This window comes from Phocoena phocoena, chromosome 2 (genome assembly GCF_963924675.1).
Source record: "Phocoena phocoena chromosome 2, mPhoPho1.1, whole genome shotgun sequence".
In the NCBI taxonomy this organism is placed as follows: Eukaryota; Metazoa; Chordata; class Mammalia; order Artiodactyla; family Phocoenidae; genus Phocoena; species Phocoena phocoena.
The window spans coordinates 96,143,125-96,156,161 of record NC_089220.1 but is presented as its reverse complement, the minus strand read 5'-3'; positions in this window follow the sequence as shown (position 1 = coordinate 96,156,161).

Here is a 13,037-nt window from a genome sequence, read left to right as displayed (position 1 = left end):
GATATTTTGTTTCTATAGATGTCACTTTAATAAAATACAATACTTATGGTTTATCTAGTTAGTAAGAACTTTAATTAACAGACTTAACGGGGACAAATTTGCTGGTCTTTTAGGAGCTCTTCTCATGATGCTGAGGATATGTAGCCTGAGATGACAGTTTATTTTTCTTCATCTTTGACTTGTGCAGGGCCTTCCCCTCTTTTGGATCCAGGCATCTTTTCTGGATCTTGGCTCCATTTGTATACCTGCTTTCCTATGACCCCAAATCACCATAGGTGGTGCCTTGAGCACAGTACCTGCACTTAAAGGCTGCCTAGCTCTCTGAGGAAAACTTGGTGATTATCTTCGTGCTTCACCCACCCCAAAAGGCAGAAAACAACAAAATCGATAATGTGTTAATTTGTTATTGTAAGGATTAGTTATATATAAATAGATTTCTAACAGGAGTATGTAGGTTATTCCAAAGTATGTATAATCATTGTAGGATTATTTAAGAATTACAAAATAGCCCAAAGTAGACTATCTAGTGGTTTTGTTTTGTTTTTATGACTTATTTGCAAGCTATCACCATTAAATTCACACACACACATCAGAGATTAATCTGAAAGATCAGACCATGTTACTGATTATGGTAGGACTCCTGCTATGGTTTGTGACAAGTGATGTAATCTCTGCCTGAGTTTTCATTTGTAAAATACAATGCTAATATTAACCTACCTCAAAACTTGTTGAGGATCTGTGAAATACTGAGTAAGTGCCCCAAGTAAAACATTGTTGATTGTCTTTTTATTAAAAGTAAATTTCCTCATTAAACCAACCTGCCTTCTGTATAGTCACAGTAATAGAAATCTCAGGATTTTCCATCAGAAAAGTTCTGTCATTTAGGACTTGTAGGTATAATTGCTTAGCCTCCATTATTGGTGCTTGGGATAGAGGTTTTACATTTTTCTGTTTTTGTTCTGCTTCAAAGCTCAGTTAATTGAAGACATATTTGCAGGCTGTTTCACCATTGCTTGAATGAAGATTTTTGACCAAGGTGGGCTTAATCAAACATTTCTGTGGTTTCAGAATTGTGGTTTGAGAAATGGCCAGTTTTAATCATTGTCCTTCTTATTATAAATGAATGTTGGAGTAAACAAGTTGGAGATAAATACTTCATGAAAACTAGCTAATGTCTGAACTCAGTTACCTGTTTTATGTCCAGTAGCTCCTATTTGATAATACAGTTCTGAGAAACATTTCATTTTTAAAGGCTCCATCTGACTAAAACAATTATTGGCATGTTGGGATAGTAAGGACTGTTGGATTGTTTTGAGGAACTGAAAGGAGCATTTTTGCAGTCTATTTACAAGTTATTCAATATTCCTTTGCTGCTCACCTAAAAATAAGTCTTAACTATTCATCAAGCCCTCTACTTGTTGTTACTTCACTTGGAATTTGTTGCTGTTTTTACTTGATGTAACAAAACTATACCTCTGAATGTTTATTGATACTTTTTACTAAATCAGACATGTATTCTTTCTCAATCCAAATTAGTGAAGTTTTATCAGTGCTGAAATATGATCTCTACTTGAATTGTGCTCTAAACTTGGTGTTTGGTGATCCAGGGGCAAGTATCCAATAGGAAGAGCATGTCTGAATGGCAACTTAAGCAGTTTCTGTGCTTAAGAAACTTAAGCAGTTTCTTTTTACATTCCCCAACATTCAGACACATTTCTTCCATTTTTCATTTTCCTTTTTCACCTCATTTTACTTCACTTCTCCCCCCTCCCATCCCTGCTTATTTCTTAAGCCGCCTGATGGCATCTGTTAAATGGTATTTAGGACTGATGAATGATCAATCCTTTAATACCCTTCTCAATATAACACAATTAAGGACCCATTTAAAATTTTGTAACACAGTGTCCTCATCTGGATAATGACAAGTTTGAGCCACCGTCCCAACTCTGCAATTCAGCATGCACTGCCAGTCTTGCCCCATATCCCTTCTCCCCCTGACATTACACCACACCTTGTAAAATTGGGATCAAAGAAGTCTCATTCTGGGATTGTTAATCTAAGGATAAAAACACTGATTTTAATACTGTTTTACTAGTTTCTGCCTGTTAAAGCAGGTAGGCCTATAGGTTTTATTCTGGAAATCACTGATGGTCACGACAGCCATTAATTATGTTTGTATTTTGTTATTTATCAACTAAACAGCATTTGAAAGAAAAATCTAATTTCTTAAATATACCCTCAGATCTGTTACTGCATCTTTTATTTGTGATGCAGTAGGACACTTGCCTGTATTAAAAGGGCCAAGAGTAAATGCCTTTTTTGTTGAACATGTCTATAGAGTTGGCAGTTAATGCTGAAATTTGTTAAATAGCTCTTCCAAATTTATACTTGTGAAATACACAAAAATAAATTGATCTACTTAATTTCTATTGATTCGATTTGCAGTTTTTGTCTCATTTAAGTGTTATATTGTTTTTCAGTATATTTTCTGAAGTTGATCCCTTTAGATTTCAGCTACTACGATATGCAGAAAGAATTTGACTATTGTAGTCTTAAATTTTCTTTTAATTTACATAGTGTTTGTTTATGAGGTCTTAGCAGCCTAACATATTTGTAAAGGCTTGGTAATTTAGGTAACATGAAATGCTTGCAGATTGTGAGTCTTCCCCATCTCATCTAGTACAGTACTGTCAGAAATAGAAAGATGGATGAGACATTCTGAGAAATTTTATATACATACAGTTGACCCTTGAACAATATGGGGGGTTAGGGGTGCCAACCCTGGGCGCAGTTGAAATTTGGTGTATAACTTACAGTCTGCCCCCCTTATCCGTGGTTCTGCATCCACGGATTCAACCAACCACACATCGTGTAATATTGTAGTGTGTATTTAGTGAAAAATTCCACCTCTAAGTGGTCCTGCACAATTCAAACCCATGTTGTTTAAAGGGTCAACTGTATGTGTGTGTGTGCATTTAGATAGATGGATAGATAAAACTTAATGCAAGGTGGAAGTATTACATCCCTTAAGAGAAATAGGAATAATAAAGTTCCAGGAAGTCTAGAGGAATGCATTATTAAATTTAGGGGATAAATGGGATGAGTGGTAAATTAGGGAAATTTTAGCGGTAGTTTTAAGAGATGGGTTGCTGTAGGCATTGGTGGAGGGAAAGGGAGAAAGAAGCATTTTAGGTGGAGGGCTGTTATTTTCAAATAGGCAAGGAGTTGGGAAAATGTGGCTCTGTATAAGGAAGTTTGGTTGGAGATCAAGGCATGCGAAGGAACTTGATTTTCCTGCATAACACTGTCCTTTCCTCCAGCCTTCAACTCAGAAAATACACCTCTGTGCACTTGCCCACTTGAGTACTCGAGCCAACGTTAGAAGTTATCCTTTATTCCTCAGAGGCTGTGACCAACACCCACCTAAATACACTGAATTTGTCCATTTCTCTTCCCTGCTGGCACCATACCCAAAGCCACTGTTTCTTACCTGGACAACTGCTATAGTTCTAACACGTAACTTTCTTTTTCTTTTTTTTGCGGTACGCGGGCCTCTCGCTGTTGTGGCCTGTCCCGTTGCGGAGCACAGGCTCAGCGGCCATGGCTCACAGGCCCAGCCGCTACGCGGCATGTAGGATCTTCCCGGACCGGGGCATGAACCTGTGTCCCCTGCATCGGCAGGCGGACTCTCGACCACTGCGCCACCAGGGAAGCCCTAACACAAAACTTTCTACTCCTGCTCCCTTGTGTGTGCTGCAGTCCCACCCATTCCCACTGCCCCATCCCATTTCCATTCTGAAATCATACATCCAAGATTCTTTTGCCCCTGTTGAACATGTTTCTTTTCCATTAAACACTTCCCCTGTTTCATAGTTTGGCTAGCTCTTTTTCATTCTGAAGTCGGATCAAATTTAACTTCCTTAGATGAAGTCTGATTCGTTACTGCATCCCTAGCACCTAGAAACAGCTTATACATACTACATGCTTGTTGAATGAAAGTGAAATGGAATTGGAATACTGGGTTGGAAATTAAGTGAGAAACCAGATTAAGGTTATGGATGCAGAGAGATGATGATTCTCCATTCAGTCACGTCTAACCTTTCCTTCGTTGCAGTAGGCCTTTATACTCTTTCTCTGCATGAGGAGAAATGTGAAAGAGCTTTGCTCTCATAAACCTCACATCACTGAAATTGGTGCGCCTGATTTTCCATGGCAAGGATGTATTAAATGTTCACTGCCTCTCTACTCTTGCTTGTGATCACAACCTTGCAAACATTCTGCATCTGGTTTCTGAGGCTCTTAATTGCCCCATTACCAATAACTTGGGCTGATTAGTGTCTTGTAGACTCTCACTTTCCTGCAACTATACAAGCTAACATTCCTGATGACTTTGTCTATAAATGTAAGGTGCCGGTTGCTTGAGATACTGCAAAAATGATCACTATAGAGCAGCCATATTTTTAGGATAAAGATCAGAAGCAGACACACCAGTGCGCAGCTTTCTGTCACACCACACTTAACAAGTTACAGAACACAAACCTTTCACTTCTTCAGTAGAATATCCTGGGTATATTCTGTTACAGTATTGCCAGCTGTTTGCAGTATATTCACATTCCTATGGGAGATTGGTTCTACAGAAGCAAAGGGAGGAAAAACTTCAATAAGAGGATGGTTGTCTACAGAGTAGAGAGCAGCAGAATGAAGAGTGGCACCTGAGAAAAGGCCACTGGAAATTGGTATCACTGATCATTTGGAGAGAGCAGTTTCAGTAGAGGTGTGCATGGGCCTGGGACAGAGGGACAGAAAAGGAACAATAAGTGATTAAAGGTGAGTTAGTGGAGAGGATGTGATTTTTTTGAGAATTTCTGAGGTACATAAAAGAAGATACAGTCTTTGGCTTTGCTTTTAAATGTAGGAAAGATTTGAGTTTGGTTACAAATAGGCAAAACAAAAGCATGGGAGAAAAACCAAAGATACAGAAGAGGCAAGAGGGCAAGAGCTGGGGTTGAGAGCATGCGTGAGGAGATTAGCCTTGGCATGTCTTCTACACAGAGGATGAATGACTAGAGTGCAGGTGGGGGAAAGGGATACTAGAGGAGAGTGGTCACTGAATGACCTTAGTCCTACTTGTAAGAGAGGGGGGTTGAGGTCATTTTCCTGGAGGGTATGAAGAGAAGAGGGTAGAGCTTTGAGACCCAGGGACTCTTTATAGCTTTGTAAAAGCATGTATGTACTTAACAGATCCAGAAAGGATCTAGAAATTTAAAAGTGGTTTCGTTGGGATCATTGTTTGAATTCACAACGTTTTTTTAAATTTAAATTTTTTAAAGGAGAACTGAATGGAGCAAATGCCTTCTGTGGGGCATCAATCGTTGGGGTAAAAATGTGGAAAAGAATGGTAGAACCAAAACCTGGTTCTAAATTAAATTATTAGGTTTCTTTTCCTGCTCCTCTTCACTTTTTTAAAAGGTAGAAGTATACTTGTAATGATTCTAAAGTCAAGTAGTATAGAAGGACATGGTGAAAAGCTAAGAATCACAAAATATGCCTCTACCACCAAGTTTAGCTCCTCTACCACTGGAGACATTCAAGCTGTTTTGTGTTTCTTCTGGTAGTTGCCTTCATGCCTCTCAATAGTATGTTTATACCACTGTTGCTTAATTTCTTAATTTTAAGCATAAATTAATAGTTTTCAAGACTGATAAATGAGGATTAAGCTTACATTTCCCACCTCCCTTCCCTCCCACCCTCTTTCTAGGATCATATCACTACTTTTGATTCCTCTATAGGCTTCCTTTACAATGTCTAATATATTTTCACCATTATTTCTTATCCCATTGGCTGTCAACAGTATTTCTTGTCTCTCTAGTGTGTAATATGACAATATTAACACCACTATCCTTCCTTTTGACTCTCCTCCCTTCTCTTGGCCTTTGTCATCTGTGTTCTTACCTTATTAAGGTTGATAACACTTGCATTCTATTTTATAATCATTATTAATAGTCCTCTTAGCTTTATAGGTTGATATAGTTCACTGCAGATCACAGTGTATAGTATGATTTCATTTTTTTAAAATCGCTTTTTGTTTTTCTTGGTGTTTCTAATTATTTTTTCTCTTCATCCTTTTGGCCTCTATCATAACCACAATTATTTTAATGTCTCCCATCACATCAAGTATTCTATAGAGTCATCCTTTTACCCCAGAAAACTCCCCTGTAGGCAGGTCTCCTTGCTTCAGTCCGAACTTGTTGATTTCTTATCCTAATGCACAGTCGTCATCTTGGGACTCAGCTGCTCTCCTGAACGGAATCCATTATTTTCTAGATTACATACATGGCAACCATTGCCTTTTGCCAGTGTGTTATGTCATATTCCCCAGAAGTGGGAACTTCCCTAGAAGTGGAAGTTCTTTATTTTTTAAAAATTTCATGGATAGTTTTATGTGTCATGAACATCTTTCTCCAGTCTGTGGCTTGCTTTGTCTTAGTTCGTGATATCTATTGATACATTCCTAGTTATATTTTAGAACTTAATTCAAACATACCTTTGTGAAAACTGAATATTCCCCCCCCTACATCATGTTAATTGTTCCATTTTCTGAGACACAATAACCATTTCCATGTAACACTGTTTTAGCGCTTAATCACAATGCATTCTAATTGACTTCATTTATCCTTTCTTACAGGAAAATTATCTTATTTTGCTCCAGCACTTAGCCTAGTGCCTGGCCATTTTAAGTGCCCAATAAATATTTTCTGAAAGAAACTATACCCTTGAGATATAGCCATTCCCATTCACCACATTCATCCCATATACCACTCTATAATGGTCAGGGTTCTTAATCGCAAATTCATAACTGGCTCATTTAGGCGAAAATGGATTCACTGAAAGATTATCAGGTCACTTACAAAATTGTTAGAAAGGCTGGAGAAACAGTCTTGATGTAAATCTGGGAACAACCCCAGAAACGTGCTACAGCAATGGCCTGATGTGGATGCTGCTGCTGCTACCACTGCTGCCACCAACCACTGAAAGCCAGGAGCCCGACACTGATGTGACCACTGTTGTCCTACAAACTTGGCTACCTCTGCTACTACCTTCATTGGCAAATGGAAGTTCTGGGCAGAGCCTGTTTCTCCATGTTTCTCACTTCTGTAACCTAAGTCTTGTGCAGATGGATCTGATCTTTGTGGCTTAGGTCATATGACTGCATCCAAGCTGCAAAAGAGGAGGGAATTTGCAACTATCAGGAGGCAGGACTGGTGTAGAAAATTCCCCCAAATAGAGAAAAGATGACAGACAAGCACAAATATGATAGAGGCCATTATACCTTCCGGTGTGCTTCTGCAATACAACATTGCTATGTTGTCTACTTGAGGGTGCAAGAACTTCATGGAGCTTATGATTTCCTTACTCATTTTGATTTGACATGCCTGGAAGCATTAAAAGAGGATCTTAAACTATACAGCGGTAGTATACCCAAGTAAGCCAATAAACTGACACAGTGCTAATCTTTGAACTATTCATCATTTCTGGCTGGCCCATCAAAATGCTCTTTTAGAAGTCACTCAGTTTTTATTCAGCTTCCATTGGATCCTGCAACATGGCACAACCAGGCAGTCAAAGGCAGGGAGTGAATATGTGAGGAGAGATAGGACTGTGAATTTGATTAATAATATCTTAAAATTGTAGAGCACTGTCGAGTTTCCAGTACACTTTCTCATTTATCTAATTTGAACCCCTCAACACCAATACACATATAAGTTGTCTGGTTTTTGCTTGTTTTTTTAAAAAAAAAAAGGCTCAGGTTTCTCACACTGGTAGAGTTTACAGGTGAACTAGGGGACAAGGCAAGAAATCTATGTGGTAATAGATACAGAGTTGGAGACATCAGTATGAACTCTTGTTTGATTTAATATAGAGAGCTACATCAGAAATATTTTTAGATATGTGTACATACACAGGTTAGTGTACACATAATTGCTTGCTCTGTGGCTGAGAGGGCCTAGAAGCAATGATACCCCAGTAGCAACAAGGCCCAGATCATAGCTTCTAATATCATTCTCCAATGAAATGAACCAGGACTCCCTGGAGAAATGGCTGATTCTAGGACTGTGGCAAGGAATAGACAAGATAGAATCTTGTAGTGCTAAAAAGAAAGTGCTTAAAAAATAAATAAAAAAACAAAACACATACAATGATGGGGTTTATGTCAAACGGACACAGGTACCAACTGAAATCTCCCAACGGTCAAAGCTTGAACAATTTGAGCAGCAAAATAAAGCAGCATTAGATTATAATGCAGGAACTTCCCTGGTGGTCCAGTGGTTAAGAATCGCCTTCCAATGCAGGGGACATGAGTTCGATCCCCGGTCGGGAAACTAGGATCCCACATGCCGCATGGTGCAGCCAAAAAAAAAAAGGCAATTATAATGCAAAGTGTAAAATAAATATCCACGAGTCTATACTGATATAAATGAATGAATGAATAAGTGGGGGAGATGAGACAGATTGCCCACATAGAAGAATTCCAAGTTTATGGAGGTACTCTCCTCAAGGAGTGGAGAACAACTCTCCACTCCTTAAGTGTGGGCTGCATATGGGACTGTGCTCAAGTGTATGGAAAGGGGCCCGAATTAGTTTGCTAGGGCTGCCATGACAAAATACCATAGACCGGGTGGCTTAAACAACAGAAATTTATTTTCTCACAATTCCGGAGGCTAGAAGTCCAAACCTGAGGTGTCATCTATTTTGGTTTCTTCTGAGGTCTCTCTCCTTGGCTTACAGTTAGCTAACTTCTCCCTGTGTCCTCACACAGTCTTCCCCTTGTATACATGTCTGTATCCTAATCTGTTTTCCTAAGGAAACCAGTCATATTGAATTAAGGTCCAATTGACCTCATTTTAACTTAACTACCTCTTTAAAGACACTATCTTAAAATACAGTTGTATTCTGAGTTATTGGGGGTTAGAACTTCAACATATGAATTTTGAGGGGACACAATTCAGCCTACGACAGGGGAAAAGAATAGCTTTACAGTGAAAAAAACTTGACACTTCCTGAGCCAGATGATCAAGGTCAATATCAATCATGATGTTACGTCAACGGTGTTGTCATGTTGATACTATGACCCTTGATATAATGTGGTGAAAATGGCATTTTACCTCTGTGGTCTTCCTCACAAAAACCTATAACCCCAGTCTAATCAAGACAAATCCCGACTGAGGGACATTCTACAAAATACTTGACTGGTACTACTCAAAATTCATGAAAAATATCCTTGTCATCAAAAACTAGGAAAGGGAGAAACTGTCAGCCAAGAAGATCTGAATGAGACATAATGACTAAATGTTATGTGGCATCCTGGAGGGATCCTGGAACGAAAAAGGACATGAGGTAAAAACTAAAGAAAAACTAAGGAAACCTGAATAAACATAGGTTTTAGTTAATGATACTATATCAACATCAGTTCAGTAATTGTAACAAACCTACCATACTAATGTAAGAAGCCAATAAGGCAAACTGATTTCTGGGTGTTTTAATCTGTTCAGGCCGCTGTAAAAAAATACCATAAACTATCGGGTGGCTTATAAACAATAGAAATTTATTTCTCACAGTTGTGGAGGCTAGGAAGTCCAAGATTAAGGTGCCAGCACATTCAGTGTCTGGTGAGAGCTGAGTTCCTCATACATGACTGTTTTCTCACTTTTTTTCTTACATGGCAGAGGGGTGTGAGATCTTTGGGGGGGGTCTCTTTTATAAAAGGCACTAATCTCATTCATGAGGGCTCCACCCTCATGACTTAATCACCTCCCAAAGGCCCCACCTCCTACTATCATTCCCTTAGGGTTAGGGTTTCAACATATGAATTTGGGGGTGGCGGCATAAACATTCAGGCCATTGCACACGGTATATGGAAACTCTGTATTATCTTTGCAGTTTTTCTATAAATCTAAAACTGTCTAAAACAAAATTTATTAAAAGACAAAACAGGGAGTTCCCTGGTGGCCTAGTGGTTAGGATTCCAGGTTTTCACTGCTGTGGCCCAGATTCAATCCCTGGTCGGGGAACTGAGATCCAACAAGCCCTGTGGCGTGGCCAAAAGAAAAAACAAGAACAAAAAGCAAGGCTCATATTGGCTAAGAGGCTTGCCCCAGGTTAGCACTGGGACTAGCATCTAGGTCATTTGATTCTAAGTCATTTTCACTACTGAGGGGCTTCCACCACTACTTCACAGAAGGGAGCTGTGTGTTAGTGGTTGTGGGAGGTACAGGATGAGAGTAGCTGATAAGTACTTACAATCCAGTAATTCTGGAAGATCGAGGCAGTATAAAGCACATGAGTGCTACGGATTCGAGCAGAAAGTATTTCACGATCTAGAACAATCAACTGATAGAAGGAGCTAGGTGCAGAGGCTGCTCCAATAGCAGGTGGTCAGCACACAAGCTAGAAAACTGGGAACAAAGGGCCAGAGATGAGAGATATTTTAGGAAACCCAAGATTAGAATCTAGAATTAGAGTAATACGTACTGGGAATAAAAATAATTGTACCGTTTGAGTTAAGTACTGTCCTTTTTATCCTCCTTGCCTGGGGAGACATAAAGTGTGGCTAGGCCTAAGCTCCCAAGTGAGAGGGAGTGAGGATAACTGGCTGGGGCTAGGGAATTGAAGGGGTGGGGATCCGGGAGTACCTGTCTGCCTTCCAAATTTCAAGTATTTTAGGTCAGTCTTCCTCTCTTCTTCACTCTGCTTTTTCTGCTTCAGAGCCTAGTTCCCTCTGGCTGTTCCTTTATATATCTTGCAATGATAAATGACCCCTCCTCAACTCCATATCATCATTTGGATCTCCTGATGAGCTATTTGGGGTTCCCACCCAAATGTCGCCTATGCCCATGGCTAGTCCTCTGAAACGTTAAATATTGGGATACGCAAATGCCAACGAATGTACTATAACCAGTAACACAGTACTTTGCCTCTGGCCTCTAGAATTACGCCAGTCTTACAGAATTAGAATTACTAGTTTATATGACCATGCAGCATGGACTGCCCCTTCTCCTACCCTTGCAGCCACTCCTTGCAGTGAGCTCCCCCAGGCCAAGGACCATATTTCATTCATCTCCATCTTTACTGTCTTCAGTGCTACCACATGATAGACCCTCAATAGATTTTTTCTTCAATTTGAATAAAGCAATGACCACCCTACTAAAAATTGCTTTTTAGTTTTTCTCTCTCTTCCCTATTTAGTTTTTCTCCATTGTACATTGTTATGTGTTGAATTGTGTCCCCCTAAAACATGTTGAACTTCTAACCTCCACTACCTGTGAATGAGACTTTGTTTGGAAATAGGGTCTGTGTAGATGATCAAGTTAAGATCAAGGCACTAGGGTGGACCCTAATCCAATATGACTGTGTCCTTAGAAAAAGGGGAAATTTGGACACAGAAGCACACATGCACACAGGGAGAACACCACGTGAAGATGAAGACAGAGATTGGGGTGATGCAGCCGAAGCCAAGGAACGCCAAAGATTGCTAGCAAAACTTTAGGATGTAGGAGAGAGGCATGGAGCAGATTCCCCCTTCCAGCTCCCAAAAGGAACTAACCCTCCCAACACCTTGTTCTGGGACTTCTAGCCTCCAGATCACCTAGTACATTACTGTCTAAAACACCCAGGTCATGGTACTTTATTATGGCCCTAGCAAATTAATACACTTGTCACCTTCACCTTCTAACTTTATAATTGTCTATCTTCCAGACTAAAATGTAAGCTTCGTGGGGTCAGGGATTTTATCTGTTTTGTTTACTCTCGAATCCTCAACATGTAGAAGAGTTTCTGGTACAATGTAGCTCTCAATATTTGTTGAAAAAAGTAATATCCATGAATACTTTAGAGGAAAGGGATTGTTCACAATAACTTGGACACTGTTTTTATTTGGAAAACAACCTACATGAAAATATTCCCACTTATAAAGCAATAATTGAAAACATTATCAATTTAAAATAATATACAATATACTCTGGCTACTTTTTCGGAGGGGGAAATCTTAAACCCTCAGAAGTTGGTCCTATTGCTGGTTTCCCCAGTTTACCAATGACAGAGTGCTTGGGACTGTGAATATACATGGTTAAGGTAGGGAGGTCAGCCATCAGGGCTTCCTAGTTGTTTCTTCCACCTTTTTTTTTTTTGCGGTACGCGGGCCTCTCACTGCTGTGGCCTCTCCTATTGCGCAGCACAGGCTCCGGACGCGCAGGCTCAGTGGCCGTGGCTCACGGGCCCAGCCGCTCTGCAGCATGTGGGATCCTCCCGGACCGGGGCACGAACCCACGTCCCCTGCATCGGCAAGCAGACTCCCAACCACTGCGCTACCAGGGAAGCCCTCTTCCAGCTTTTAAGTCTGCTCTTCTGAAGGAGATAACATAAGGTCCAGGGCAGAAAACCCTTTTCCCTTTCCTCATCCTTATTACCTTCCTCCTACCGTGGGCCAAATATTTGAGTGGTTGAATGCATGTGTTCAGGTATTAGAAGAGAATAATTCTAGTGTCTTTTCTTCCCTCTGTCACTAGGGGAAACAAAACAAAACAAACCAAAAAACTTCGCTGACACCTGTAACACAACACCGTTTTAATTCTTTAGTTTTTTCTCACTTTAGGGGAAGAAAATGTCTTCCTCCACCTTCCTAGGGTCCCTGGTTGGGCCTAAAAATTAAACTGACAAAAATAGATTAATGCAAGAAAAGCATACTAATTCATATTGTTTTACATGATACAGGAGCCTTCATAAGGAAATGAAGACCCAAATAAATGGCAAAACTTATTAGCTTTTATATTGGGTTGAACAAAGAGAAGCAATTGTGGACAAGTGACTTAACAATGTGGGGAGGCTAAAGGAAGATAAGAACTATTTTAACAAGGTCTGTTTGTTTAGAATTCTCTTGGTCTTAACTTCTCTCCTTGATGATAAGAACGGTACTTTCCTTCAGATATTAGGGAGGACATCTTTCATATAGGAATTTCATCTTCTGCTTTTAAGAAAAAGAA